This window comes from Peromyscus leucopus, unplaced genomic scaffold, assembly GCF_004664715.2.
Source record: "Peromyscus leucopus breed LL Stock unplaced genomic scaffold, UCI_PerLeu_2.1 scaffold_1076, whole genome shotgun sequence".
Taxonomy (NCBI): domain Eukaryota; kingdom Metazoa; phylum Chordata; class Mammalia; order Rodentia; family Cricetidae; genus Peromyscus; species Peromyscus leucopus.
This window is the reverse complement of record NW_023504200.1, coordinates 1,674-29,067: the sequence shown is the minus strand read 5'-3', so window position 1 is coordinate 29,067 and position 27,394 is coordinate 1,674. Positions and strand designations below refer to the sequence as shown.

Genomic DNA, 27,394 nt, shown 5'->3' with positions numbered 1-27,394 from the left:
ATCAGTAATCGCGAAGAACAACAATGCTTCATTAAACCGCCCAACGCCCACTGGGAACGGCAGCGCTCTTAATTCGTCCTACAGATGCCTTCCACATGGCACGCTGTAAAGCTGGGGGATAAGGAACGGCAACCAAGGGGAGATGAACAGATGAAGTCACCCACCCACTAAGTTACCACCTCAAAGGGCATGGTATTCCACCATCAATAGCAGCAGCAGCAAGATGAGACACGCCGTGCCAAGACGTGGGTTCATCCACAGTGAGCAGACAGCGATTCTCTAGAAGACGGCACAACCGTCTCACTGTCGGAGAGGGTGTAAAGGACGCCCAAGAAACGGCTTTTACTCGGGGCCGTCTAACGACACAAAACCAACTCGGTGCCTGCAAAGGGCAGTCTGCACGTCTCCAAGGACTTTCCGAATTCCTCTTCACAAGACAGACCAGCAGTGATCCTGAGCTCGGAATGAGGACAGCTCCCCTCTCCGGGAGCAGCTCCCCTTAGCCGCCCCACACTCAGCATCCTACCCGACACCTCATCCTCAGGCAGTGGGCAAGCTCAGCTCTGAGCTGGCTGGCTCTTCTTCCCGTCAGTTTCCCCGGTTAGCTCCCGTCATTGCCTTCACAGTGAAGCGGGAGAGAGAAGGCGGGTGCTCCAGGATGAGTCAGCGCCGCACAGCAGTTGGTACGGAGAGGTCACTGCAACACACAGGCCTCCAATAAGAGGAATCCTGTTCCGGTTCTTCCGTCCACAGAAGCCGGTCAAACCATCCTGCTTCATACTTTCTCTTAATGGTTCTTACTGATTCTAACCCCATTCTGCATTTGCTTCTGACAAGTCGTCATCAATAGAAAGATGATAGGAAAAGGTAAGTCTGTGTGTGCACAGATGATCAGAATTATCAATAGCTGTCTGGACACTGAGAAGCAATCTCAGCTACAAAGACACGTGAACACTGACAGCAATGTTAAACACAGTCATCTGTTCAGAGGTACACCACCACTTGCAATCGACACTCCTGCATAATTTAAGGGAATTCTTGAGACCACTTGGGAAGATATGAATTGTGACAACTTGGAAAATCATTCTCTTCCTGCGCCACCCCCCTCCGTTCTTCCCTTCCCTCCTCACGCTGCTCATCTGTCTGTAATCCATCTTGGCGCTCTAGGACACTCTTGGGTATTTCAAGTCTAGTGGAGAGTCTCGATAAATTCTGCTTTAAGTAGGGGGTACAACTTACAGTCAGCATTCAAGAGTCTACTAACTGATACTATGTTCAGAGAACTAGCCTCCGAGGCAGATGACTCCACTGTTAACATTCTGGGAATTAGAAAAGAAGAGGGGATTAGGCCGGATACTCATTGCTCCATCTTCTCCTAAATGCTCATGCCCAACCAGAACGGCTGAGTTTCAATGCCTGCCTTCATGCTTCTGGATGTGTCAAAAAACAAATTAATCTGAAAGGTTAATGCTTGTTAAGGTTTATGGATAGTTTCCCATTCACTGCGGTTTAATTAGTATAGAGGCTGGGGTCAACCACTGCATTAAATCTAGCTAGTCTTTAGTCAGGTTTAAAACAGAAGAGGAGGAGAAGGCAATGATTCCTGCTCTCAGATCAAAAGCTCCAGTCCGAACCATGACTGGTGATAGCGATCCCAACTACTGTGCAGTGCCAAGTCATTCCCAAAGGACCGCCACCCCTCCCACTTCACTGTGAAGGCCACGTGCACGAGCTCCCCACGGGGAACTGAAGAAACGAGGAGCCAGTCAGCACACAGCAGAGCCTGCCCAAGGACTTCTGGCACCTTGTAGCCAATGCAATGCAGACAGAGCTCCATCATGTCAGACAGACAGACAGACCGACCAAGGCAGCAGACTGCCATCCCAACAGATGTACCACTCCAGCTCCAGGGGGGACATGAGGGCCAGGCTCAGAGTTCATGTTGCCCACAGCTCCCAGGAGAGTGGACAGGACCGTCACTTACGTGGCTTCACATTGGCCACCACGGCCAGGCTTTCGGGCGCGTGGGCGGCATGGTGCCTGTGCTCCCCAGCGCCAGAGCTACCGCTGTACTCGATCACATCCACGTGTCCTAGAGGGACACTCCACTTGAGCAGGTACCTCTGGCTCATGACAGCATGGCTTTCGTGTGAGGTCCTGGAACAAACAGAAGGCTGTTACTTTACGGGTGACCACGGACGGGGCCGAGTTCCCATGCCGCTCATCCCTCACGTATCCCTGAGCAACAGTTTAACTGCCACGGCACTGGGGATCCCCCTGCAAACAGCAGTCACTGGCTCCAGCTCAGGCCTCCAGCTAAGGCCTTCAGCAGGATGGGCAAGCAAAATCCTCTCCACGATCTCACTCAGAACCTGAGAACTCACAGCAACCATGTCTGAGGAGTCGGGACAAAGTGCCCCAAGTGTGCAGAGATGTGCTCTGACAGCTCCATCCGGGCTGCCTCCAGCTTCCTCTTTACCCTTGTACGGCTACATCGCAATCAATTAATAAAATTAAGTCACATCCCATACTCCATGACTGAAGCATTTGTTGGGCATACAGAAGTGAAACAAAACCTATGTATTCTCTTCTCCTTACCACAACGTGGGACACAAACACCTATGACCAGGCAGCAGCAGAGCCCACAGCTCATGCGACTTTGCACAGGCACAGTGACGGCCATGTCACTGAGGGTGCTCCAGACGGCGTCTGCATGGCCAGCCTGACCCTCACGGTCAGTGCCCTTCACTTGCTGACAAGGAGTCAGAGGCTTGGCGAGGGGGGGGGGGGGTGACTCACATATCCTCTCTGCTGGAACTCTTGGTGGTGGGAGGAGGGTGGCCACCTACTCACAAGGGTGACGGTGGACAATAAAGTGTCATGGGATGGAGGTGCGCAGCTGCACGGTTCCCAGCCCGCTCTCCAGGAGGGACAGCCCAGATGCGGCGCCACGCGCCTTCACGGAGCAGGCACTCCTGGCTAGACGCTGTGAGTTACCAAAGGCTCCTCGACGGCTCCCGCGAGGCCGGCAGAAGCCTCTCACCCGCTACTGGAGCTGGCTCCACATCAACCCACGGGGAGCCTACCCTCCCAGATTCCCTCAGCTTACACAGTACCTATGTGCTGGGGAACCGTCCTGATGCCCAACTGAGCGACCGAACTCATGGGGACTAGGTGGGGATAGACCAAATGTGTGGGTGCCATGGGCCCTGGCCCCCGACTGTGAGTGGCTGCGGCCTTGCTTGCTGACCTTGATCAGATGTCCTCCCTATTCAGATTCCCTGCCGGTATCCACCCTTCTGAATGCTTAAGGGAAGTTCCTTGTTTGTGTATCCTGCATTTTGGGCGTTAACAACTTAGATGCAAGAATGTAGAACATTGGGTCTGGAATGTAGACCATTGGTAGCGAACTTCTGCCCTCCGGGGTTCCTCCATTTGTGCTGTAGCCTGTATGTATTTAAGGTTTCTTCCCTCTTTCAATAAACGGCATTCGACATCCAGTCGTGGCGAATGACTCGCTGTCTCTTGTCTCTATTTTTTAATCCGCAGCCCTTCGCTCGGACATGATGAACGGGTATCGGTAATGCGGCGTTACCGCTACAAATGGAGGTTCCTACCGAGGTCTGAGAAAGAAGGACCAGCTGACGGACACTCTTGGAAGGCGGCCGGCATTTTAAAGGTAAGAGTGGATTGAAATGGGTGCAGCTAGCTCACAGTCAGTTTAATTGGACTGTTGAAGCAGGAAGGCACCAAAGTTAAGTAAGGCAAGACAGCTAAAGATTTTAAATGAAAAAGGAAATCTTCCCAATAGAGAAGAGGGAAGGAAAGGAAATTTCCCGTTAGAAAAGGGAGAAAAAATTTTAATCAAGAAAAAAGAATTTTCCCGGTAAAAAGGGGAAAAAATTTTGAAACTAGGCCTAAAGATTGGGCCCTGTAGAGAAAGGATGAAGGAAAGAGAGAAGCCTCTTCCCAGTGGTAATGGAGAATGTAAAGACTTTTTCCAGTTGTAGAGTTTTCAGGATAGCTGAAAACTCTTGAGTTTTTTCTTCCGCAAGTGCAGAGCGCAGCATCTGAATTACAAAGAATCGGCAGGTAGCCTCATTGCTTGCTGGCTGAACAGCAAGTGAGCCCAGAGCTTAAAGTTTTGCTGTCTGTTTGCTTAATTTTGGTTCAAATGTTTTTTATTTTTCCCTCAGAGTGGGAATAATTCAATATTTAGATCCTTCGTGGAAATGTTTTTCTGTTTTCCCTTATGGTGGGAATAACTGTTATTAGGTAGTCCCTTCATGGAATAGAAGTTTAAATGTGAGTTTGTGTGTGCGGGGCGCCCAGCGGCTGTGGCGGACAAAGGCACAGGAGATAGCCCGAAGCAGAGGCGGACAGGTACACGCCGGTGAGAGCAGAGCCGTGATGGAGTGCGGCCAGGCAGGTGCTGGCAATAGAGCCTGAGCACTGAGAGCAAGCCAGCGAGAGCTGGGCTGGAAAGGGACTAGCACTAAAAGTTTAAACCGGGCCTAACTTCTGGTGAAAAATGGTTTCGGTCAGGACATTGAATGCTAAGTCAATGCTGTTTGAATAAAGGATGTTCTGTTCTTTTGATTGTCTTGATAAATGTTTGGATGAATGTTTGGATTTCATGGTAGATAAACTAAAGGAACAAAATTCATATTTTGAAACTATATATTTATGTGCTCTTGTCTGTTGATCATTACTGAAAATTTGGCTCTGCAATTTAAGTTGCTTTCTAGAAATTCTTGGTTTAATTCTATAAAAATATAACACCTGAAATGAATTGGGTTATTAGCTTATTAAATAATGTTGTTAAGATAAACCCATAAATGGTAATTTCTTCCTGATAAAAAGGTTACAAAATTATTTTTACAGTAAATAAAATAGAGGTAAATTGTTTGGTCCACATTGTTAATAATTGGCTATTTGTGTTAATGTGTTACTTGATTATAAAAAGAATCCTCTTTTTAAGATTTTATAAAAATACTAAAGAGTATTACCTAAAGTTTACCTCTTCAAATCCTAAAGAGATTGTATTTAATACTTTTATTATTGGCATATGTAAAAAGGACCATGGAAACAAAAGCTGGTGATAGAGTTGCTCAATTATTATTGCTTTCATATTTTAAATTCAAAATGGTGCCGATATATAGAACTAGAGGCTTTGAAAGTACAGGAAAAAAGGTGTTTTGACAAACAGTTATCAATGATAAACAGCCTAAATTAAAAATAAAATTATATGGGATTGAGATTGAAAGATTATTGGATTCTGGTGCTAGATATATCTATAATTTCACAAGAATCCTGAGATCCCAATTGGCCCCTTAAAGATTCTACCTCTAACCTACAAGGTATTGGCACAGCTCAGACGCCATTGCAGAACAAGCTACTTTTAAATTGGAAGGATGAGGAAGGTCATACAGAAACTTTTCAACCATTTGTGCTACCTGACATTCCAGTGAACTTGGGACGGGATTTTCAAAATTCTGCGAAGATTTTTCTATTGTTAATAAGACTGGTATTCCTTATAATCCTCAAGGGCAGGCTATAGTAAAACGCTGCCATCGTACCTTAAAAACTTATATTGCTAAAGTAAAAAGGGGGGAGTTAGGGGCTCATCTCTCCTCTCCACATTCTATTCTTTCCCTTGTTTTATATATTTTAATTTTTTATTGGTGGATTCTGCTGGAGTATCTGCTACAGATAAGCACTGGAGGGCTCCTGTTGCAAATCATCTTCTGGTGCGATGGAAAGATCTTTCTACTGGCACTTGGAGGGGACCCGATCCGGTGTTGGTGTGGGCCGGGGATCTGTTTGTGTCTTTCCGCAGGACAATGAAATTCCTCTGTTGGGTTCCTGAACGCTGTGTGTGCCCTGTGGCTGCTGCTGAATCCCAACATGGCAGAGACCTATTTGGCCTTCGTAAAAAACTCTCCCCTTCTGATGCCAATGGGGATTGAGAGCCCAATACGGCCAGCCTTGGCAAACATTATTGTAAGCCTAGGAACTGTAGCCATGTGGTTGGATTCTTCAGAAGGTAATGTATGGTAACTTTTTTCAAAACGTTGAGAATGTATCACACCTTGGAGATTAAGGATAACTCTGAAGGTCAATGAACTTCAGTTGTAACAGTAGCATGCCAGCTAAGCCTTTTTCGCATTTTGCAACCCCCTCAAGCTAGTGTAGTACCTACTTTTCAGGAATGGCTCTGTGCAACATTTATTTGCCTCCTGAAATTCATCTAGCCTTTTTGAAGATACCTCAAAATTTGTGAGCCTGAATGTAGCCATTATTGAGGCCATTAGTTCTGCTCCTTGTTTGCTGTTTTTGTTTTCTGTTTTCTTTATGTTTCTCAGTTGTTCTCTTGCAGACCTGCCAGCCTAAGTAGTGCTGGATCAAGAAAAATGGGCCTTGGTGGTTCGTGTTCCTGGAGCCGTGTCCATGCCAGTGGACCGTGGCAGCTAGACACAGATGATGCTCACACGCTCCAGAAGAGACTCTGACATCGCTGTTGCCGTTGTTGCTGTTATAGCAGTGGTGGCCACTGCTGCTATTGTTTCTGGGATTGCTATTTCATAATTGGTTACTACAGCTAGCACAATGGAGACCCTGCAGCAAAAGTAGCTACCACAGTTAGTTAATCTTTCTTCTTATTGGCATGATAAATTTAATTCCACTTTTATACATTATAATTGGCTTTGTAAGTTGTAAAAAATTATTAAAACTCAAGTTCCATTTGCTTATGGGATACCACCTTACAAGGACTCCAATTTGCAGTAAGGCTCGTTTAAGAAGGGAATGGTTCAATTGCCTTTAGCCTCCTGGCTATGGTGGGTTCAGACTTCTGTTGGTCTTTTCTGTGTCACACAGATTGCAAGCCCAGTGCCACTTTGAGATCTTTGGCAGCAGTCACTCTACAGCTCACATGGTTGAGTCTGTATGATAATGAGTATTCAGATACGGGTAATGCTTGGGGCTGCCATCAACCTAAGACAGAGCACTTGTGTGGCCTGGGCAGTGTCTCTATGACGGGTAAGGTGGTCTGCTGGTCCCACGCAACCTAAGTCAGAAGCTCATTTAATAAAAAGGGGGGACCTGTGGGCGCCATGGGCCCTGGCCCCGACTGGGAGTGGCTGCGGCCTTGCTTGTTGACCTTGATCAGATGTCCTCCCTATTCAGATTCCCTGCCGGTATCCACCCTTCTGAATGCTTAAGGGAAGTTCCTTGTTTTGTGTATCCTGCATTTTGGGCGTTAACAACTTAGATGCAAGAATGTAGAACATTGGGTCTGGAATGTAGACCATTGACAGCGAACTTCTGCCCTCCGGGGGTTCCTCCATTTGTGCTGTAAGCCTGTATGTATTTAAGGTTTCTTCCCTCTTTCAATAAAGGCATTCGACATCCAATCGTATGAATGACTCGCTGTCTCTTGTCTCTATTTTTTAATCCGCAGCCCTTCGCTCGACATGGTGAACGGGTATCGGTAATGCAGGCGTTACCGCTACACAAATGGAAACACTCTGGGAAACACCCATCCGAAGTATATTTAGAGGATCAGCTAAATGACAGCCGAGAGCCACAGGGACAAGGGAGGTCGGGGGCGCAATGCAGGCCAGCTCCAGCACCGGCCTACCTGAGTTCACCTGGACACACCTGATTTCCACCAGCAGACCCACTGACCCTCAACAACCCAGTCCCAGATTGGTCTGTGTGTAACGCTCTGGGTTCCACCCTCAGCAAGGCATAATAATAAAATTAATGCTAACACTACTACTACTACTAGATGATGATGATGATGATGATGATGATGATGATACAAAAAGCTTGCAATGAGTTTCCTTTCATTAAGGTACTGGATTTGGCCACAGCTCGGTGCAGTTCAGGTGAGGGATTGAACGCAGCCTCTCTCTCGTTCTCTGATGGACACGGCCCGTCACGCCAAGGCCGGCGACCCGTGACCTGGGCTTGTTCTTACCGTGAGCTGGCAGTGGCACACATGAGCACGTCATTCAGCATGAAGAGCCGGCGTTCTTTGGTCTTGATGATCTCTCCCTGTCGTTGTAAACCGTTTCGATCACGTCATCGGATCGAATGAGGTACCGGTTTCCACTGCTGAGGAGCTGAGTGTTCAAAGAGGACACCAACACAGTCACTACCTCTGGGTTCACGCGAAGGAGAAGGAAGGGGACTCCGACATACACAACCTTACAGTGTCCATGCTTTAGGACTCAGGGCCCATAGCTCCTGCTCTCTCCTCCCACAGAAACTACCGGGCTCAGCGTGTGGTTTTAAACTCCATCTCTTATCAATATCAGCACTGGGGGTGAAAGGTCACATAGCAACTGACTTTACAGCCAAGTTACGTCCGTATCTAGACTTGATTTGCTGTCCTTGTCTTGATCTGCTTGATTTGTTTTACCGCCATCAGTGACTGAGCACAGGACTTCCATGCAACCCGCCAAGTGTTCCACCACTGAGCTACATCCCCCAGGGGCTGTGTCTGGTCTTCCCATAGTCTGCCACTCTGTGTGTCACTGAAGAGACATCAGTTCCTGCAAGGATGCTCTACACGGATCAGTGCCATGGGATGTCACTTCGTGCTCATAACAGGCAACAGCACCGTTGGCCCACCTCTGAGCCTAGCCTACCACCGGACTGCCTAGCTCTCAGAAACTGGCTAGAAGCCAACGGCATCACGGGGCCTTTCGTGGGTGGCCTGTGCATGGGACCAAGGTCAGGTGCTTCCAGGCTGCAGTCAGTATGCCTTCCTTCCCAGTACGCTCTCACACCAAGCACCATGGAGACGCTCAACTTTAAATGATACAAACTATATCAAGAGCACAGGCGACTGTAATTCTCCATTCAAAAACTTTCAGTCATGAGAAAATCGGAGGACTGCCTCTCAAAATGCATAACTCCTCAGCAGGAAGCCACTGGATGTCATGGTCAAGCAGGACATCTCCCCCACCGAGGAGAAAAATGAATGTGGCATTAACAACAATGAATAACACCATACAAATTACCACGGTTCCTACGTGTGGACTGACTCCTCCCCACAGACGGGGTCTTAAACATACATGTGAAAGCCTATGAAGGTCAATAGTGTTCTGCAAGAAATCCTTCTGTAAAGAGGAAGTCCAAACAGCCTGGCCAAGGAAGGCACATTTTTGGGTACAGACAGCTCAGCACTGGTGGATAAAGGCAAACAGCTATCTGTAACAAATTATGGGATTTTGAAACTAAAGCCAAGAGTTGTGGTTCTTAACCTTTTGGGGGTTCTTAGATCCAAATGAGGAGCTACCAAGTCTATGATCCCCTTTCCTGAGAAAACATGTGGCAGAGGTCAAGGTTTTATGTGCAGTCCCAGGCATTCCCGGCCCTACCCACCACAGCGAGCTGAGCAGAGGGAGTTACCCTAGTAGTTAATAAACTGTTCGTAACCCTGGCTTGTTAGCAGGAAAGGGCCGAGGAAACCCTCTCCGACCTTGTTCAGGTATCTTTCATTGATGGCTTTTGCTATCTGTTTGACTTCACAGCGCTGTCAGCATCTCTTTCCTCTCGTTCAGCTTCTCCGCCAGGGTCTCGAGCTCCGTCAGCGCCATCTGAAGGGGCAGCCTGTCGGGGTGTCCCTTGGCCGTGTTCTTCAGCATGTCCTGTGAGCAGGAGGCGGGGCGTGGGTGGTCGGCAGAGAGGCGCGCGCACGAGCACACACACACACACACACACACACACACACACACACACACGCACGCACGCACGCACACACGCGCGCGCGCGCACACACACACACACAGTTAGCAGACCACTCAGTCTGGAAGCTGGAGCGACATGGGCTGCCGGCCACCTCTGGAGGAGAGTCCGGGCTCAGAGAGGAATAAGAGTCATCTCAACACTTGGCTGAATATCCAGTCAGCTCTCTGTGTAAAAACGAAACTGCTGATGGAAAACTGTATAGCGTGGGCCCGACACAGGAACGTATCGCCATCTCAGACAGCCAACAGTGGCCAGGAACAGAGCAGTCAGCCTGCATTTTTCTATTGGAGTCAAGCAAATGCACCGACTCCCTGAGTCCCCCAGCAGTGTTAAGTGCGCTACCGTGGCACCCGACGACACTCACAAGGTCGGTTCACCCAGCGGGGCTGTGTGCCCTGTCTCTCACTCCCGACAAAGGCCCCGAACTTGAGGAAGAAGACTCGCCGCATGGTACCATGCAGGCACGCCTCACACCCCACTCTGCTCCTCAGACCCCATGTCTTCTGCAGGTTGAGGCCACGGCACTGTACCCACCTCATCCACAGGGAGTTTTCCCAACAGCATGTACTTAGGCTGAGTCTCCATGCCCCACCTGGTAATTCCACAGTATTTCGAGCGTTTTCCATTACCATCCCGTTATGGAGAGCTTGATGTCTCTATTGCAATTGTTCTGGGGTTACCGTAACCCACGCCACTCAAAGACTGTGGACTTCACCTATAAATGCGTGTGTTCTATTGACCTGCTGACTGGCCACCCCCTGAACCTCCTTTTTCCCTGGGGCCCCCTAACACCAGAGACACAACGCACTGAAGGAGGTCGGTCAACAACCCTACGGTGACCTCTGGAGAGTCTCAAACTTCTCACTCTCAAGCAAAAGCTAGAAGTGGGGCCAGGTGTGGTGACACATGCCATCCCAGCAGGCCAGAGGCCCAGGCAGGGACTCAAGGGTTCAAGGCTGAGATGAACAGTGAGTTCGAGGCCAGCCTGAGTGCTCTCTCACCTGGTACTCAGCTGGAACTGAGAGATCTCTAAGCCTCTTGGGGGAAAATTCAATGTTCTCCTTTTAGTAAAGACACCAATCTTGATGCTGATACAGTGAGAAAAAAATCAAACTAGCCAGATACGGCATTCCTCAAGCCAGCTAAGTGAAGAGACCCCCCACTTCTCCGCTCTCGGGAGGCTGAGAGAGCTGCCGACGCTGGACAAGATGAGCCTGGAGTTGGCAAAGGCCGGATCAAGAGGTGTAAGCACAGAACATCCCTGGAACGCGACAGGAAGGTGAAGCAGCAGGTGCCGACGGAGACGACTCGGCAAGGGTGCCGCAAGATCCAGCTCAGATAACTGCCGGACGGACGGACAGACGGACGGGCTAGCCAATGAGCTTCCAGCGAAGGCCAAGCCTCCGGAGAACAAGACACCACTTCAGATTCGCCCCACTAGAGAGGAGCAGCCAGTGCCTGGCTCAGAGCCACAAAGGACAGGAGGACTCTGTTGGAGAGCAGAGTGGACATGCGGGGAGCTGAGATTGATGGAAGATGGTGGAAGATGATGCTCGCTCAACCATCCGAAGGCCCTGGACCTTCCCATCTCACCGGGCCTACTCTGCTTGGGCTCTGAACATGGAGGACAAATCCTAGCGACAGCCCGGGTCACAGCGTCTCCTACTCTGTGCTCTAAGCCCACCACGGAGAACAGCTACATAGAGGAAAGGACGTCTCTGAAAACAGTACCGATGCTTGCCCAAGCACGGTGCAGCGGATGTAGAGAAAAATCACCGGGGATGAGCCGGGGGGAGGAGCCTGAAGGGAGGGCCTCAATCACTGACCCCTGACCAAGGGCCAGAGAAGCTGGGTCCCCGAGAAGGAAGCTCCGGCAAGCGCTGTGAGCAGCAAAAAGCGGCGACGAGGACTTCCACGTGTGCGTGAGAGGGCTGACTCCAGTTCCAGGGGGTCCTGGGTTCTGTTTATTTCAAAAAGGGTTTCATAGGCTGGGCGGTGGTGACGCATGCCTTTATTTAATCCCAGCACTCGGGAGGCAGAGGCAGGCGGATCTCTGTGAGTTTGAGGCCAGCCTGGGCTACCAAGTGAGCTCCAGGAAAGCCCAAAGCTACACAGAGAAACCCTGTCTCGAAAAACAAAAAACAAAGAGGAGCAGGAACTATCTGACTTTCACCCGGGGCTGACGCTGCCCCCCGCTGCTACAAACAGGGCTCAGGGGTTGTTTCCTGGAGGGGCTGAGAGCATGGCAAACACCCCTCCTCAGAACTGAGCAGGTTCTGTATCACGAAGCACCCATCTTTGTGTACGTTACCACAGAAATCACATCACACGGGTGCCTTTCCTGCATAGGCACTGCATGCCAACCGATTGCTCCCCTGGAGCCAATGGCAGCCTTTTCTGAACGAACATTCTCGCGGCCTTTCGCACAGCTCCTAGGCAGCCCCTTAACCAGTCCTTCATAGTAGCTGCTTATGATTCCTTAATGTTCAACATCTATTATTCTGGTCCATTAACTCCCCCACCTTGGCCAACTCTGCTGTGGAAAGACGTGGACATCGCCTGCTACCTCTGGATGACCAACTCCCCCCAAACACTCTGCCTTTTCAACAGCGGAAAGATCTCGGCACAAACAGCCCAAAAGGCTCCAGTGTTCATGACCAATAGGTCCTTACTCTGCATATACATTACATGACATTCTGTCAACAACAACAACAAAAACAAAAAAAACTACCAAAAAAAAACAAAAAACAAAAAACTCCAAAAACCAAACCTCACCAAAAAACTAACAATTTACAGGTCTGGAGATGGCTCAGGAGCCAAGACCACTGGCTGCTTTTGCAGAGGACCCTCTTTGGTTCCCAGAATCCACATGGCAGCCCACAACCCTCCTTCAGTTCCAGTTCCAGTGCCCTCTTTTGGTCTCCACAGCCACTACCTATGTGGCTGCTGGTGACTGTGCCCCGCTATCCCCTGTGACAGCAGTAGATTAGGGACCGACTCCTCCAGGGGCAGCCCATCTACTTGTAGCTGCAAAGGAGGTCTGCAGTTGTCGAGAGGGGGGAGCCTTGGGACCCCACCCACTCCTGGTCCTGGTCCTTTCACCAGAGTGACAAGCACATGCTCTCTGCAGGCCCGGGCTTTACCTGCAGCAGGAGGATGAACTGCGGGAACCTCTGGATGGGCCGCATCATAAGGCTGTGGAGCGTGACTCGGTCCGGACTGGAGTCCTGGCTCAGCTACGGGGAAGAAGGACAGGCTCAGTGCGAACAGAGGGTCAGCCCAGCTGTGTCCTTGCTGGCATACCGAGTGAGGATGATGGACAGGCTGCTCAGTTGAGAGACTTTCTAGAACACGTGGAAAACACTTCCTCCCCCAACCCCTGGGAGGACTCATTGCAGATGCTGGCCTGAGGAGGGGCCATACCTGGCTATTTCAGGCCCTGATATATTTCCCAGTATTCTTAGGGGGAATTCTTAGTTCCACATTGGCCCAGTCTGCTCTAGGAGAGGTGTGGCCCCTTCGGCTGCTTCAGAGAGAAAGTCACTCCCAGCACTTCTCATCACCTTGACCAGCATCTCTGAGCACCCAGGGAGACATCAGTACTGGACCACCTGAGACCCTGGGTGGCCCTGGCCCCGGGGCCACACCTGGGACATCTCCTTATGATAACCCCACAGAGTGAGGTCAATGCATAGTAAACAGCACGGCTTAGCTAGGCCTAGACTCAAGGTCACCTGGCCCTGGTGGAGAACACCGGGAGGGACCGTGGCCACCGCAATGCCACAGTTTCTATCACCATCAAGTTCCTGACAAAACTCTCAGAGGAAATCAATTTCTAACTTGGTAATGTCTCAGTTCCCTCTAGGAAAAGATGTCACAGCTCCAGGACACAGAGCTCAGCTTCTCCAAAGCCAGAGGATATTTAATCTCTGGAGGGCCCTCCTTGAGCTGACCGTGGTGCCGTGGGGACCTGAGCTGTGTTCCGTAGAAGGGAAGGGGAAAGTATCCCACCTTAAAATCGGGCATCAGTGTTAGCAAGAACACGTGCCCTGTGTCTGCACACCCCAGGCAGCAGACAGAAGAAGCCAGAAAACAGTCCAAGGACCAAGAACACACTGTGCTCTAAGGCTTTATCATTCAAATGAGACTTGAGCAGGGATGCCCAAGGTCCTTGAAGGGGACTTCAGTCTGGTTCACTGTGCAGCAACCTCAGGGAGGCTTTCACGTGGCGCCCTCTTGCAGACCGGCACCTCCAGGGAAATGCCCTCCATCGTGGAACGAAGAAGGCAGCAAGGGCTAGGGCTCTCAGCCTGACATCAGGAGGCACAAACCCCACACCTCCAGCATAGGCCCCTCCTCCCAGCGGTCGGCCTTTCCAGGCCTTGGCTCACTGCTCTGTCTCAGGAAGGGGGCATCATTTCCAACCGTAATCTGGACGTGAGCTACTGTCACTCCTGACACCATGCCGAGATGGGAGGCCCGGTCACCTGCGGGTTCTGACTGAACTTCCTTTATGTCTATATTCATGTAAGTACACTTGTAAGGTGGGCAAACCAAAGTTCCTTCAAAAGCTGTAATGCAGCCTTAAAATCCCCAGAGCTCCCCATACCCAGGGATCGGATGGTATTGACTCTCTACAATAAACGGCATGCCTCGGTCCAGCTTCATTCCAAGGCACTTCGATATGGACTCGTCATAAAGAGACACAACACAGTTCACACCCGAAGGCAGGGGTAGTGGGGTGCTTACCTTTAGGAACTCCAGGAAGGCGGGCTTGGTGGCGCACGTCTTCTTGAGGACGGCCACAGCTGTGCTGAAGTTGTTCACGTACTCACTGTAAGCGTCCAGCACCATGGACTTGGAGAACTGGAGAACAGAGAGTGGAGAAGCGGGGCTTGGAACACGCCCTTCACGGTGCATTCACAGGACACACCGCTGTGGCTACATGTGGTTCTTATTCCCTGCATTCTTATTTGCAGTACACTTGGTGTCTACCTGGCTGGACACGGCTGGTCTGACCTCGACCACACCTACCTGTTCCTGCACTTTGAGTTGGGGAGGTAAACCCTCCCGGCTGCAGAGGAGCACAGCTGGCCAGCTCTCAGTTTCTTTGGCAGACACAGCTTCCAGGAGAATAAGGGCCATCTCACAGCGGCCCCAACACCCTCCCTTGGGGCGCAACCTACCTCTGGAAACACAGTGGTAAGGCCGACCCCTTCCCCAGGTGGAGCTATGACACCCATATGCTAACATCCCCTCTTTTCCTGCAAACGCCAAGGCTTCAAGATGCAGGACAAGGCAGGACTGGTGTCCCCGGCACCAACCTTCATGTTCTTTCACAAAGGCACCGTGTGTCACCAGGACAGCCAGGTGACCGACATGAGCATAATTTGTAGCGTTTACATGAGATAAACCTTTCTGTGCATGTGTGTGTGTGTGTGTGTGTGTCCCCATCCGTCCGTCCTGTATACTGACACTGAAACTGTTCTGTCCACTTCATCTCGTATTTGTACAAGAGAAGAGAGCTCGGCCGGCATTCACGCGCAAGAAAGCTGAGGCGGCGACACCTAGAGTTCAAGGCCAGCCTGGAATACGAAGCAAGTGTCTCAAAAAAATATCACAGGGCCAGCGTGGTGACTCAGAGGGTAGAGGTGCTTGCCCACAAGCCTGACAACCTGAGTTCAATCCCCAGGACCCAAAGAGCATGCAAGAACAGAGCTGACTATGAAAAGTTGTCCTCCGGCCTCGACATGAGCGCCCCCCAACACACACAATAAAAAATAAAATGTTGTTTAGAAATAAACAAATAAAAAATAACTGTCAAAAGTTTGCCACATTTACTAATGTGGCATCATTTAAGTATCCAAGTACTTTCCCCCACAAACCTTCATGCTTCTATCCCTTTGACAGCGACCTTAAATCATCACAGAGCTAATCTGCTTCCTCCACGGCCATCTATATCCAGACGGAAAGGGAAACAACCCGCACTGTGCGTAACCCCCATGAAGAGGAAAGATAAAATGACTCTAGATCCATGACACACAAATACTGTGCCCTTGGCTTCCGGGGGGGGGGGGGTGCTCCTGTTGCCAGGAAATGTCACCTGCAAACGTTACAGCATCATATTCCTCTGCATCACCATGGGAGGACCAAATCCTAGAGCCCCATAACAAAACATCCAGGCCAAAGAACAAAGGTTTGAGGAAAACACCCAGTATTTTTCTGCCTCATTTTACCCAGTCACCAGGTATAGAGACTATCATGTAGAGAAAGTATGACCTCCATCAGGAAGGGGCCTGGTGACCTTACCACTACACGGACAGGGCCCTTGCTCAGGGACAAATGCACGACTCAGTTAAGTGACTGTGCCACTCCAAACCTGATAAAGTGTGTACACTTAAGCCTTTCTGGACCTGTCCTTTGTCTCAAAGCTCTGCACAGTCCCCTTTGTCCCCCGGCAAGGGGCCCTGCTCCTTCCCTGAAGGTACAAACTGGGTCAGGCCACTAACTTATCAGCATGCATCCTTACAAGTTCTGGGGTTCTGGGAAGGGATACCACCCTTGAAAACAACCCACGAAGCTTCAGGTAGGGTGGGGAATGGTGTCTGCTGAGTTACCGAGGCCACGAAAACGTCGCGATTGTTTCCACGGCATCCCACTCAGACACACGGCTGGCCAGTGCGATCTGGAACATGGAGTGACATTGTAGGATCTCTTTGACACGATAGAACACCATCTTGAGCTTCCTGTCACTCAGGAGCCGGGGCTCCATCTCAGACAGTGGCTTCTCATATTGCTGAACCGGAAACAAGGACGGACAGTTCAGTCACCCAAGGTGGCAAGAGAGTTAGTCTCCCTTCCAAACCAATCATGTGACTCTCACTGTCAGCACACAATCACAACACTTACACTTTTTGGAGAATTTCTCAAACTTGTATATGTTTTGGTCATAAATTATATGCATACAGAACATATACAGCAAAACTATGTATAAAGGTGTGTGAAGTATGCAGCGTTGTGCTTAGGTACCTCCAAAATCCTCCGTAAGGCATCTACGTAGTTCTTCTCACTTTCAACAATGGAACCCAGGATGTACCTCCTTAGAACCTGTCAGAAATGTGAAGACAAGAGGGTAGAAAACTGCTTCAGAACACACACAGGTAAACTGTACTTCTAGGTTAAAGCTTGTGAATTAAAAATACATTTCTGCCAGATGTGGTGGTGTGCATCTTCAGTCCGCACAGGAGAGACAGAGGCAGTGGGTCTTTGTGAGTTCAAGGACAATGCTGTTTACCTATCGAGTTTCAGGCCAGCCAAGCTACCCAATGAGACCATGTCTCCAAAAAATGTAAAATATTTTAAAAATAAGGAGACCTCTGAGGAAATGTTTTAAGTGGTATGTTAACTAAGTAGCACGGTGGGTATAAAACACACCTCTGTAGATTACAACTGTCATCCTTTAAACCCCAAATTATAAACTGTAACAACAGCAGGACAAGTAGAATAACACTTGCTTATGCAACATCCATGATGTGAATTAACCAGTCAGGTGTCAAGTTCTCCATACTAAGCGACGTGCCGTTCCATGTATAAATTGAGGGCAGAAAAGCTTCAGTCTCAATCAAATAATGCTAGTAGCAACAGCAACCCACGAATCATTATTCTTCAGTTACAGACGAGCAGAATGCCTGGGAAGATGGAAGAACTGACTGTCTGCTAAGACCCACCTGGGCAGCGGGTCAATTCTCTCCTGTCATGAGAGACATTTGGTACTGTCATTACCCCAAGTACATCCCAGCAAGTGTCAATGCCAACAGAAGGGCAATAAGGCACAACACCACAGTAGAGTTGCCCTCAAGTCAACACTCACAAACACACTCATGCTCGACATAGCCATGTGTGACGTCATCGTCACACATGATGTGAACACACACACACACACACACATCACATTCACACCAGTACACACCAGAACGCTTCTAGGCAAACTTGCTAAATGGCATTATCTGAAGATACTGCAATGCCACCTAGTGGGCCAGGAAGTCATTTCCTCCCAAAAAAAACAACGCAGTTCGATTTCAACCATGATTTACGAGACAGTCATTGCTCTCTTACAAAAAGGACTACATATCCAACCCACAAAACTAAGACGGCAATAAACCTTCCGAGGATATCTAAAGAAACTGTGTGTGTGTGTGTGTGTGTGTGTGTGTGTGTGTGTGTGTGTGTGTGTGTGTGTAAGAGACAGACAGACAGACGATGTGTAGGCCAGAGATCAATCTTGTGTTATCATCCCCAGGCACTTTAATTTTTTTTGAGACAAGGCACTTTGCTGGTGTGTGGCTCACCAGTTGGGTAGGCTTGCTCGTCAGTAAGGAGCCGTAGGACCACCTGGCCTGCTCCCCCAGTCCTGGGGTTGTATCTCACTATGCCCAACGTTTGTCACAGGTTCCTGGGGTCAAGGTCAAACCCTCATGCACATGCAGCAAGCCCTTGACCAACTGAGACGTACAAATACAGGGCCGGGTGGCTTATCCCTGTCATCCCAGTAGTTAGGAGACTGGGGAGGAGGACTCACGGTGAGTTAGGGCTATCTAGTGAGTTCCTGACGGTCTCGCCCACCAATCCAGAACCTGCCTCAAAAAATACAGATGAAGCAGGGGTGAGAAACACTCTGAGTGGCCATGAGGTCATTCTCAGTACCGTAGCTCATCAGGAACAGCCTAAGCACAGGTTCTTCGCTGTAAGGTACACTCCTGATCGCACGCAGATCCAGGAAACTGTTTCTGCCAAAAATCAGAAGCCCAGACCCTTCCCCGGGGCTCTGAAGTAACACTGCCCAAGGGTTAGCCTAAGGATTCAGACAGCTACATCTTAAGGCCCTGAGATAACACCTTAGGTCAATGGACCAGAAACTGGTATAAGGTGGTCAGCATACAAAACCCACTCCGTCATCAAGATTTCCTGGCTACTGCAGGTGATGTCAGCCTTTGGGGGCACTTAGAACTGACCCATCAAATGCATGTCCAGAGAGGAGTGGCATTAGAGAGCACCCAGCGATGTAACATCATCCTAAGAACTACAAATCCAAAGTTGCAGAGATCAAGTTCACCCAAGGGCATTCAAGGGCCAAAGAACAAGCCAGAGGAGGCAGTATTGTCCTCAAGAGCGACCGGTCTGCTCAGAGCAGAATGAGTAATCCTCATTGGGCCTGAGCCTGGAGAGGTTCCAGACCCTTCTATGGCCATTCCTGTCCTTATAGGGGATGCTGTGGGTGACTGATAAGATTCAGTGCCCTCAGGATGCAAATAATTTTCACTAACAATCTCAAACATATAAATAAGAGCTGTCCTACCCCTTCCAAAATTAGGGCATGGAAAAGAATATTCAACACACAGCCTTTCTGTCTACTTCCACTACCTTCTTTCTCTTTCAAAAGGGAGTGGGGGAAAGAATCCAAAAGCATCAACACCCCCAGTTTAACCTTTAAAGACATAACTCTCAAGGAGAACTCAGTTGCCAGGGAGAAAAATAATAGATGTGAATCACAACTGTAGGACAGCAAGCTGAACAAAGAACACAGAACTCAGGACCCCTGCTCAGGGTCAAGAGTGCCAAAATAAAACTCAAATTCCTCCACTGACCCTCATAAACTACTACAGTATCACCAAGCCATGCAAGTGGTGAATTGGGGTTAAACTCAGTCAATGTGACCAAGCTAATCCTAGTGTGGTCTACGGGCCTTTCTGCAGAGATGTCTCTACTTACAGTCACTGGGTAACCCACAGGGCACCTCCACCACCACCCCCTGTCCCACTAACCACAGTGAGCACCCAAGAGGCTGCTGGGATTGGGAGGTGTCATACCTCCTGTTTAAAATCCTACGAGTGGACTGGCCAGATGGCTGGAAAGGGAAAACACTTGTCCAAGTCTGAAGATCCGAGTCCCAACACCAGAAGCCAAGGTGAAAGGAAAGAAACTGACTCCTGAAAGCTGTCCTCTAATCTACACACACACACACACACACACACACACACACACACACACACACACACACACACATATCATGGCATTGCCTGCCTGCGCGCACGCGCACACACACACACACACACACACACACACACACACACACACATATACATCATGGCATTGCCTACCTGCACACAAACACATATCATGGCACTGCCTGCCTGCACACACACACACACACACACACACACACACACACACACACACACACGCGCACACGCGCACACACACACAACAAACTATTGGCCACTTCCTCCTTGTGCTGTATCCCCATCTCCTCACACATCACACATCTTACCCACGGTTTCCTCACACTCTCATTCATTATCTCCATACCCCATACACTCCCTCACTTTCACACATCCCACACTACTATCTCTACATACAGCTCACACACCTGTGTTCACTATCTCCTCACAAACAGCCAGCTCTATGTACTGTCTCCTCACACAGCCAGACACCCTAGCTCAGTACCCCAGCTACCCTACACCCTGCCAGTGTCTCAAGATAGGCCCCGTCCCTGCCATCACATGTTCACACACTCTACCCTCGTTTATGGTCTCAGCCCATCAGCCGTCTAGTCCCAGCCTGTTCTTTTTGTTTGATGTGTGTTCGCTCGTGGCTGCCTGGGTCCTCAGGTTCCTTCTATCCTCGCACCCCTCGGGATCTATGCCGAGCCACACCTCCTCTGTGGAGCTGCCCTCCTCTTACAATGCGACAGCATTTCCCCTGAGGCTTCCTGTCTGGCACAGGAGTTTTTGTGGACAGAGAACAGGATCCGGGTATCATTCATATATTTTGTTCCCCGGGTACCCAACTGAGATCCTATATAGGATCAAATGCTGGGAACAGTAATGTCAGATCACGTCAAGAATGCTGACGGTAAGCCTCTCCCTTGTTATAACTCACGCTCGCACGAGGTGGGCGAGCCCAGGCAGTGAGAGAGGTTCTTTGTGCCTGTGACAATCTGTCAGCGACCTTTTCTGGCCAGCAGCTCAGGTTCACTTCCCCAGCTGGGCACGAGAGAGGGGTTCAGAGAGGGCCTTTCGCACGTGTATCTGTGAGGCGTGGTTCAGATCCTTCACCTCCGCCACGGCCAGCTTTCTCTGTTGTAAAATGCACACAGACAGAGAGGGCTTTTGGGGATCACGGGCTCCGGAGTGCATCTCAGCCTCAGCCCCGATGACTGGTAATTAACCAGGCGGCTCCCAGGCTGTCTGTGTAACCCCGCTGATGGACCACACCTCTTTACTCACTGCCACTCTGCCTTGATTCCGTTTTCAATTCTCAGAAAAGGTAAGCTTGCTAACTGGGCCTGAAGTCTATTAACAGCCCCTAGATATCCTCTTTAACCTTTTCAACGCTAACCTTTGCAACGTAGCGTGTTATTTTCTTTTTATGTGTCCACAGTCTGTATCTATTTACCTATACATGATTATGCACCTCTATCTATCATCAGCCTGCCTACCGAGGTACTGATTCATCTCTAACTTGTCATGAGTCTTCATTTATTCATCTGTGTATTATTCACAAATTGAATTATGGTCTGTGTCTTGTGTTTTCTCTTCCTTTTTACCAAGGAAAGTCAAATAGAAACCACTGACTTTCCCCCCTCTGTACTTACTGTCAGATGTTAGGAAATGAATCACATCCAGATAATTGCATTAGTTATTAAAAGTCTATCATTTATGGGCTAGAACAATGGTTCAGGGGTTAAGACCATGGGCTGCGTTTGCAGAGGACCCAAGTTCTGTTCCAAGCACCTACATGGTGGCTCAGATCCATCTGTAATGCCAATTCCAGGGGATCCAACACCCTCTTCTGACTGCCTTGGGCACCAGGCATGCACACGGTGCACTTACATACAGGTAGGCAAAACACTCACATTCATAAAATAAGTAAGTCTTTAAAAAGAAGGTCTATCATTTTAATCTCAATTTTAGGCACCTATACATACATCTTTTACACACACCTGTATATTGTCTCTTTAAGGGTTTTATAGAGATAAGGTCTGGCTATACATCCCAGGTTGGCCTCAAACTGGTAGCAATCCTCCTGCCTCAACTTCCACAGTGCTAAAACTACAGGCATGGTCCACTATGTCTTACTGTCTCTATAAAAGTATCTAGAACTAGAATAAATAAAGTGTGACAAAGAAATTAAGTCCCACACATTTCTCAAACTTCCACTTGGAGGTGATATTTATGGTATTTAGGGAACTGTGCTGAGGCCAGAGCTGAGACCAGAGCTTTTCACGGCTGGTTTAGGGGCAAAGTGTGGAAGCCCCAGTGATAGTGTGTTCTCAGAGACACTAGCTGGTCCTCTAGTGTGAGCACCAGTGACCCGCTCACCTGTTGCTGAGACAAGCCCTCGGGCATCGGGTCAGGACAGCCTCTGGATGCTTGCAGTCCACATCAATGAACAAATTCTGCTCTTCTTCAAAACAATACCTTTGATCTAAAAAAGGAAAAAAGTTAAGAATGCATGAGCCTCACATCAAAATTCTGTATTTAAGATATCATAGCATAGTAAAATAAGCTGTGTTTTAAAATAAATCTTCTGTGTAAGCATTTCAAGTTCAAATACATACTTCCCACCTGGCTATTGTTAAATTGAAAATTTAGCAAACCCAATAAAAAATTCTTCCACAAGGGTAATAAAGCATCAGTATTGAGATTTTTGTTTTGTTTGTTTGTTTTTCGAGACAGGGTTTCTCTGTGTAGCTTTGCACCTTTCCTGGAACTCGCTTTGGAGACCAGGCTGGCCTCGAACTCACAAAGATCCGCCTGCCTCTGCCTCCTGAGTACTGGATTAAAGGCGTGTGCCACCAACGCCCAGCCAGTATTGAGATTTTTGAAGTTTATCTTCAGTATCTTATGTAGCCAAACGATAAAGCAGAAAAAGGTATTTTGGTTTCTAACATTACACAGCAACAAAAAATCAGAAACAGGAAAGCAGCAGGGACGGGCTAAGAGCGGACACTTTGTAATCACGGAGGACTCAGGTGGGACCTAGTCAAGGAAGTCACTCACTTCCTGTCTTTCTCACACTGGGGTCCGAAAGAGCACCATTTTAACAAAAATCAAAAACTTTAAACTAAATCTGGGGATACAGCTCAGTGGCAGAGTGCTTGCCAGCGTGTGCCAGGCCCTTAGTTCCATCCCCACCACTGGGAAGAAAAGTTTAAACCAGAACTAAATCCACTCCTAAAAACCAGGCAGAGCCGAGTACGCTAGAAAGTGCAGTGTGTCTGGAAGCAGGGGTCACAGAGGGCTTCCGGGTAAGAGAAACCAAGAGAGAGATGTGGTGGTATTGTGTTCCCCAAAATATTGTGTACTCTAATAAATTTATCTGGGGTCAGAGAACAGATAGCCACTAGATACAAAGGCTAGAAAATGGTGGCACTCACACCTTTAATCCTAGCATTCCAGAGATAGAAATCCCTCTGGATCTCTGTGAGTTCAAGGCCACATTGGAAATAGCCAAGCATGGTGACACACGGCTTTAATCCCAGAAAAGCCAGCCTTTAATCCCAGGGAGTGGTGGTAGAAAGTAGAAAGGTATATAAGGCATGAGGACCAGAAACTAGAGGCATTTGGCTGTTTAAGCATTTGGCTGGTTCAGCATTTGGCTGGTTAAGCATTCAAGCTTTGAAGCATCAGTTCAGCTGAGAGCCATTGGATGAGGACACAGAGCTTCTAGTCTGAGGAAACAGGACCAGCTGAGGAACTGCGCAAGGTGAGATAGATGTGGCTTGTTCTGTCTCTCTGATTCTACCAGCATTGACCCCCAATAACTGGCCTCAGGTTTGATTTTATTAATAAGAACTTTTAATATTCCTGCTACAGAGAGAGGCTGACTGGATGGCTGGGGAACCCGAGAGGCTGTTGGCTGGGACTTCAGCAAGTGATGCTTTTAAGGAGCTTTCCAGGTAACTGAGACAGACATCCAGGACAGAGAACTCTTGCTCAGGCCAAGCTGCTGGTCTGGCCGCTTGGGAAGTGCAGACAGTTGGTGTGTTTAGGGACACACCTTTGAGCTACTGCACCTCTCTCCTATCCCCACTCCCCAAGAGAACCATCTCATCCTGAGCCAGAGCTCACAGCTGCACGCATCCCGGAGGCCTCTGCAAGCCTCGAGGTCCCAGCTGGTATCTCAACTCTAGGAACTTCCTCTGACCCAAAGGATCTCGTGCCTACAGCTTAGTGACAGCACTCAGTGTCCCGGACACACACAGGCCACACAGGCTGTGGCCCTTTAGTGAGTGTTAGGAAAACTTGAGCGTTGTGACAGCAGCAAGTCTTCCTTCACCAGCAAGAAGGCTTCTTTATCGCCTGAACAGATGGCTACCTCTGACATACACCCTAGTCCCTGCAGAATGACAAAGACTGGGAGAGCCAATGCATGGCCAGTATTGTCATGCACCAGTCTGATTTAGGATGGGTGAAGAGACTAGAAATCCAGAGAGTCCCTGCACTGAGGGCTATTGGGAAGGGGAACAGGGGGGCAGTTAGGGTACTAACTACCCTCTAGTAAAAGGAGGCAGCCAGAGAGATAGCTATTTACAAAGACTCCCTTAACTTTCTGATTTTATTGTATGCATCCCTTTCCGTATTTTGCCAGCGAGTCTCAATATCCCAACTACGCGGGGCCATAATGGGCAACCCTCTCCTTCATTTGGGATGGGCAGGCCTAGGTCAGCTGGCTAGAGCAAAAGTCTCTGTGCTGAGGGGAAGTGCAGGAACTTTCCACGCTGCCTCCACCCTGCACCAGCCAGTGCCATAAGAGAAGAGAAAGCTGAGCCAGCTCATGCTACATGCAAAAAATGGGTTCTGGACCTTGAGCGAAAGACTTGGTCCTGATGAAGGAACGGCCTCTCTTCACGGCGGCTTTGGTCTTCTCCAACCCATCTTTGGTGCCCTCCTTGGCTGCCTTCATGAGCTTCTGCATCTGTAAAGCAGAGGCAATGAGTAGGGAGCTGGGGTGGTTCCGCGCGATGTCACCTGCTGGTACTTTAAAAGATACTGTCAAGTAGTCTGAGTGGAAAAAGGACCTGCAATGAGCTTTTCAGTTAGGGAGACGCTTCTTGGTTATAGTATGTGTTTGTGGTTCTGAGATATTTCTGATTTTTTTTTTTTTGGTTTCTTTCTGTTTTTTGTTATTGTTAAAGAAGAGTCAATACTTTCTTGACATGGTTCAAAAACCTTCCTGCTACATCAAAGGTTTTTGTTGTTGTTGTTTTTATATTGCAGTAACTTCCAAACACAGGGAGCTTTGTAAGCGGCAGCAGTCACATGCCCCTAATCTAAGGTCAGAAGAGGTCAATGCATGCTCACTTCAATTAAGCTTTTGGATGTCCTCTACAGGGGTCCTTCCTGACAAGTCCCAGGTCTACACCCAGTTGGTGGGAGGGGCAAGAAAAGTCAGGGATAGAGAGTGGACTGAGACTGGCCTAGGTGAGAAGAAGACAGCCAGTCCCTCTGTTGGGATGTACATCTGAACGACAACAGCCCATGCGGGTTGAGTTCACTGGACCTGGTTTCCTCCAGCCAGGGCTGTGACTTCACATTCAAATGTGGGCCACAGGTGCCCAAGAGTGGCCTTGGCACACGCTGGCATCTCCTTCCTTACTCTTTAACCAGCTGGGATTGAAGGTATTGGCAGCAGACCCTGAAAACCCAAGAGGCTGGTGAAGACACAAGCCAGCGTCCCTCACACCAACCTCTTGGCAAGTCTGCTTTACCTCTCAGCAGGCTGCCATGGCAACTGAGCTCCCAGCTCATGCCCTCTGCTACCTGCTCTTGACCACTTCACCTTGCCGGGGGACAGGAGTCCTTACTGGCAGTCTTTGGGAGCGTCTACACTGAAGTCCCCTGCTTCCCAATGATGAAACTGCTGCTTTCTAGTCAACGACCATTCAACATAGCTATAATTAACCCCTGATCTACACTTCCAACCCAGCACCCAACTCCGGATTTCCGTCCCTTTTATAACCATTCTTTCCCATAGTGGTAAAAATTATAAAGTGACTCTTGTCCCCATCCTAATTGCTGCGTCCCTCAGTCCATGACCATAACCTGTTGGTATTGTCAAGGGCTAGCTCTTTAGCTCACGGTAGCTACCTTTCTAGGCCCTGCCTCCTCCTGACCCCAACCATGGGCAGCTGCACCCAATCCCACTTGACCACATCAGAGTAAGCAGAGGAACGCAGACTAGGGGCAGAAGGGGCCCTTCAGATCCCAAAGCACACCTCCATGTTAGGCAGGTAAGATTCAATTCTGGGAGGTAAGGAGACACGCCCCAGGCTCAGCCTGAAGGCGGGGCTCTTGCTTTTCATGCTCCTAGCTCTTGCTCCCATCTCTGGCCCCACTCAGCAGCACGTCCTAAGCTGGACGGAGCTGACTTCGTGGCGGCATGCTACCCCAACTAGCAGAGAGCCCAGGGCTCCCAGGAAAACCCTGGAGCTAGCTATCTCATGGATCTGCCTCGGTCCCCTCACTGCCCTGCGGGGAACAACCGGATGCTGGCCAATGGTGCCATGACTCTCTTGGGGAGGCTGCCCTGCTTCAGAAAGCCTAGTGTATAAATGCCGAGGAGGGGAGCCACCACCGCCTGCCAGAGCTGGCTCCAAGGACATCTAGTTTTAGGGGAACCCATCTAACACATGAATAAACCTCGCGGGACCAAGGGGATGGCGAGTCAGGGAGGTTACTTGACAGTGCCCTTTTAAAACACCTCAAAGACGAAGATACGCAAAGTCAGCAGTTCTCAAGCTTCTGGCCTAGGAGCCCCTTAAATGTCACGGTCATGTCTGTGTTTTTGAGCGGTGCTAGAAATGGAGTCCAGGGCCTTGAGCTTGCTAGGCGCTTGCTTTACGTCATTTGGCTCTTAAGAGACCGGAATGCCCTACAGCTTTCTCTTCTATTTTATTAATCTAGAGTAATAGCAGTAAAGTTAAAATTGGTAACAATTCTAAATGTTATATTGATACTTATTTAAAAGATAGTAAATCTATTGCATTTCATTAAATGACATAATTATGAGAAATGATTTTATTTTCCAAGACAAAATTGATATTTATTTTGCATGCTGGGAATCTCCAGACACTGCTGACTCCACACGCCATCTGTTGTGATATATCACACATTGCAAGCTCCTAGAAACTTCCTCCCTTCTCTTGAGAGATCGAGTCCAGAGGTCGTTAAGGATGGCCCTTGGTGACATTAAGGAAATGCCCACGTGACCCGGAGCCCTGGGCCATGCTTTGAGAACCACTGTTCTGGCTGAGCTGCACATGGCGTCTACCTTGTGCACAGCATGGTCTGCTCTGGACCACATGCTCATTGCAGAGGGTAAGGAGGAGCCACACTACTTCCGCTCCTGCCTGTGCTTTGCCTGCGGCACCTCCACGGCTCCCACCGTACTGGCCACCAGGCCTCTCATCTTTTCCTCACAGTGCGCCTTAAAGCGGTTTAGGTCATGAGAGAGCTGTGGCACAAAGAGACATGCTTTTCAGAACAGGCTCTGTGGGTCCCCAGAGGCTATCCTGTGTGAAGGAGGGTGCGGCACCTTCCGGCTGGCGGCCACAGCCAGCTCTGCTGAC

At 49.2% G+C, this 27,394-nt stretch overlaps 1 pseudogene; it reads right to left on the bottom strand.

The window, feature by feature from the left end:
• Positions 1-498: 498 nt before the first annotated feature.
• On the bottom strand, positions 499-27,394 carry LOC119087069 (annotated as a pseudogene).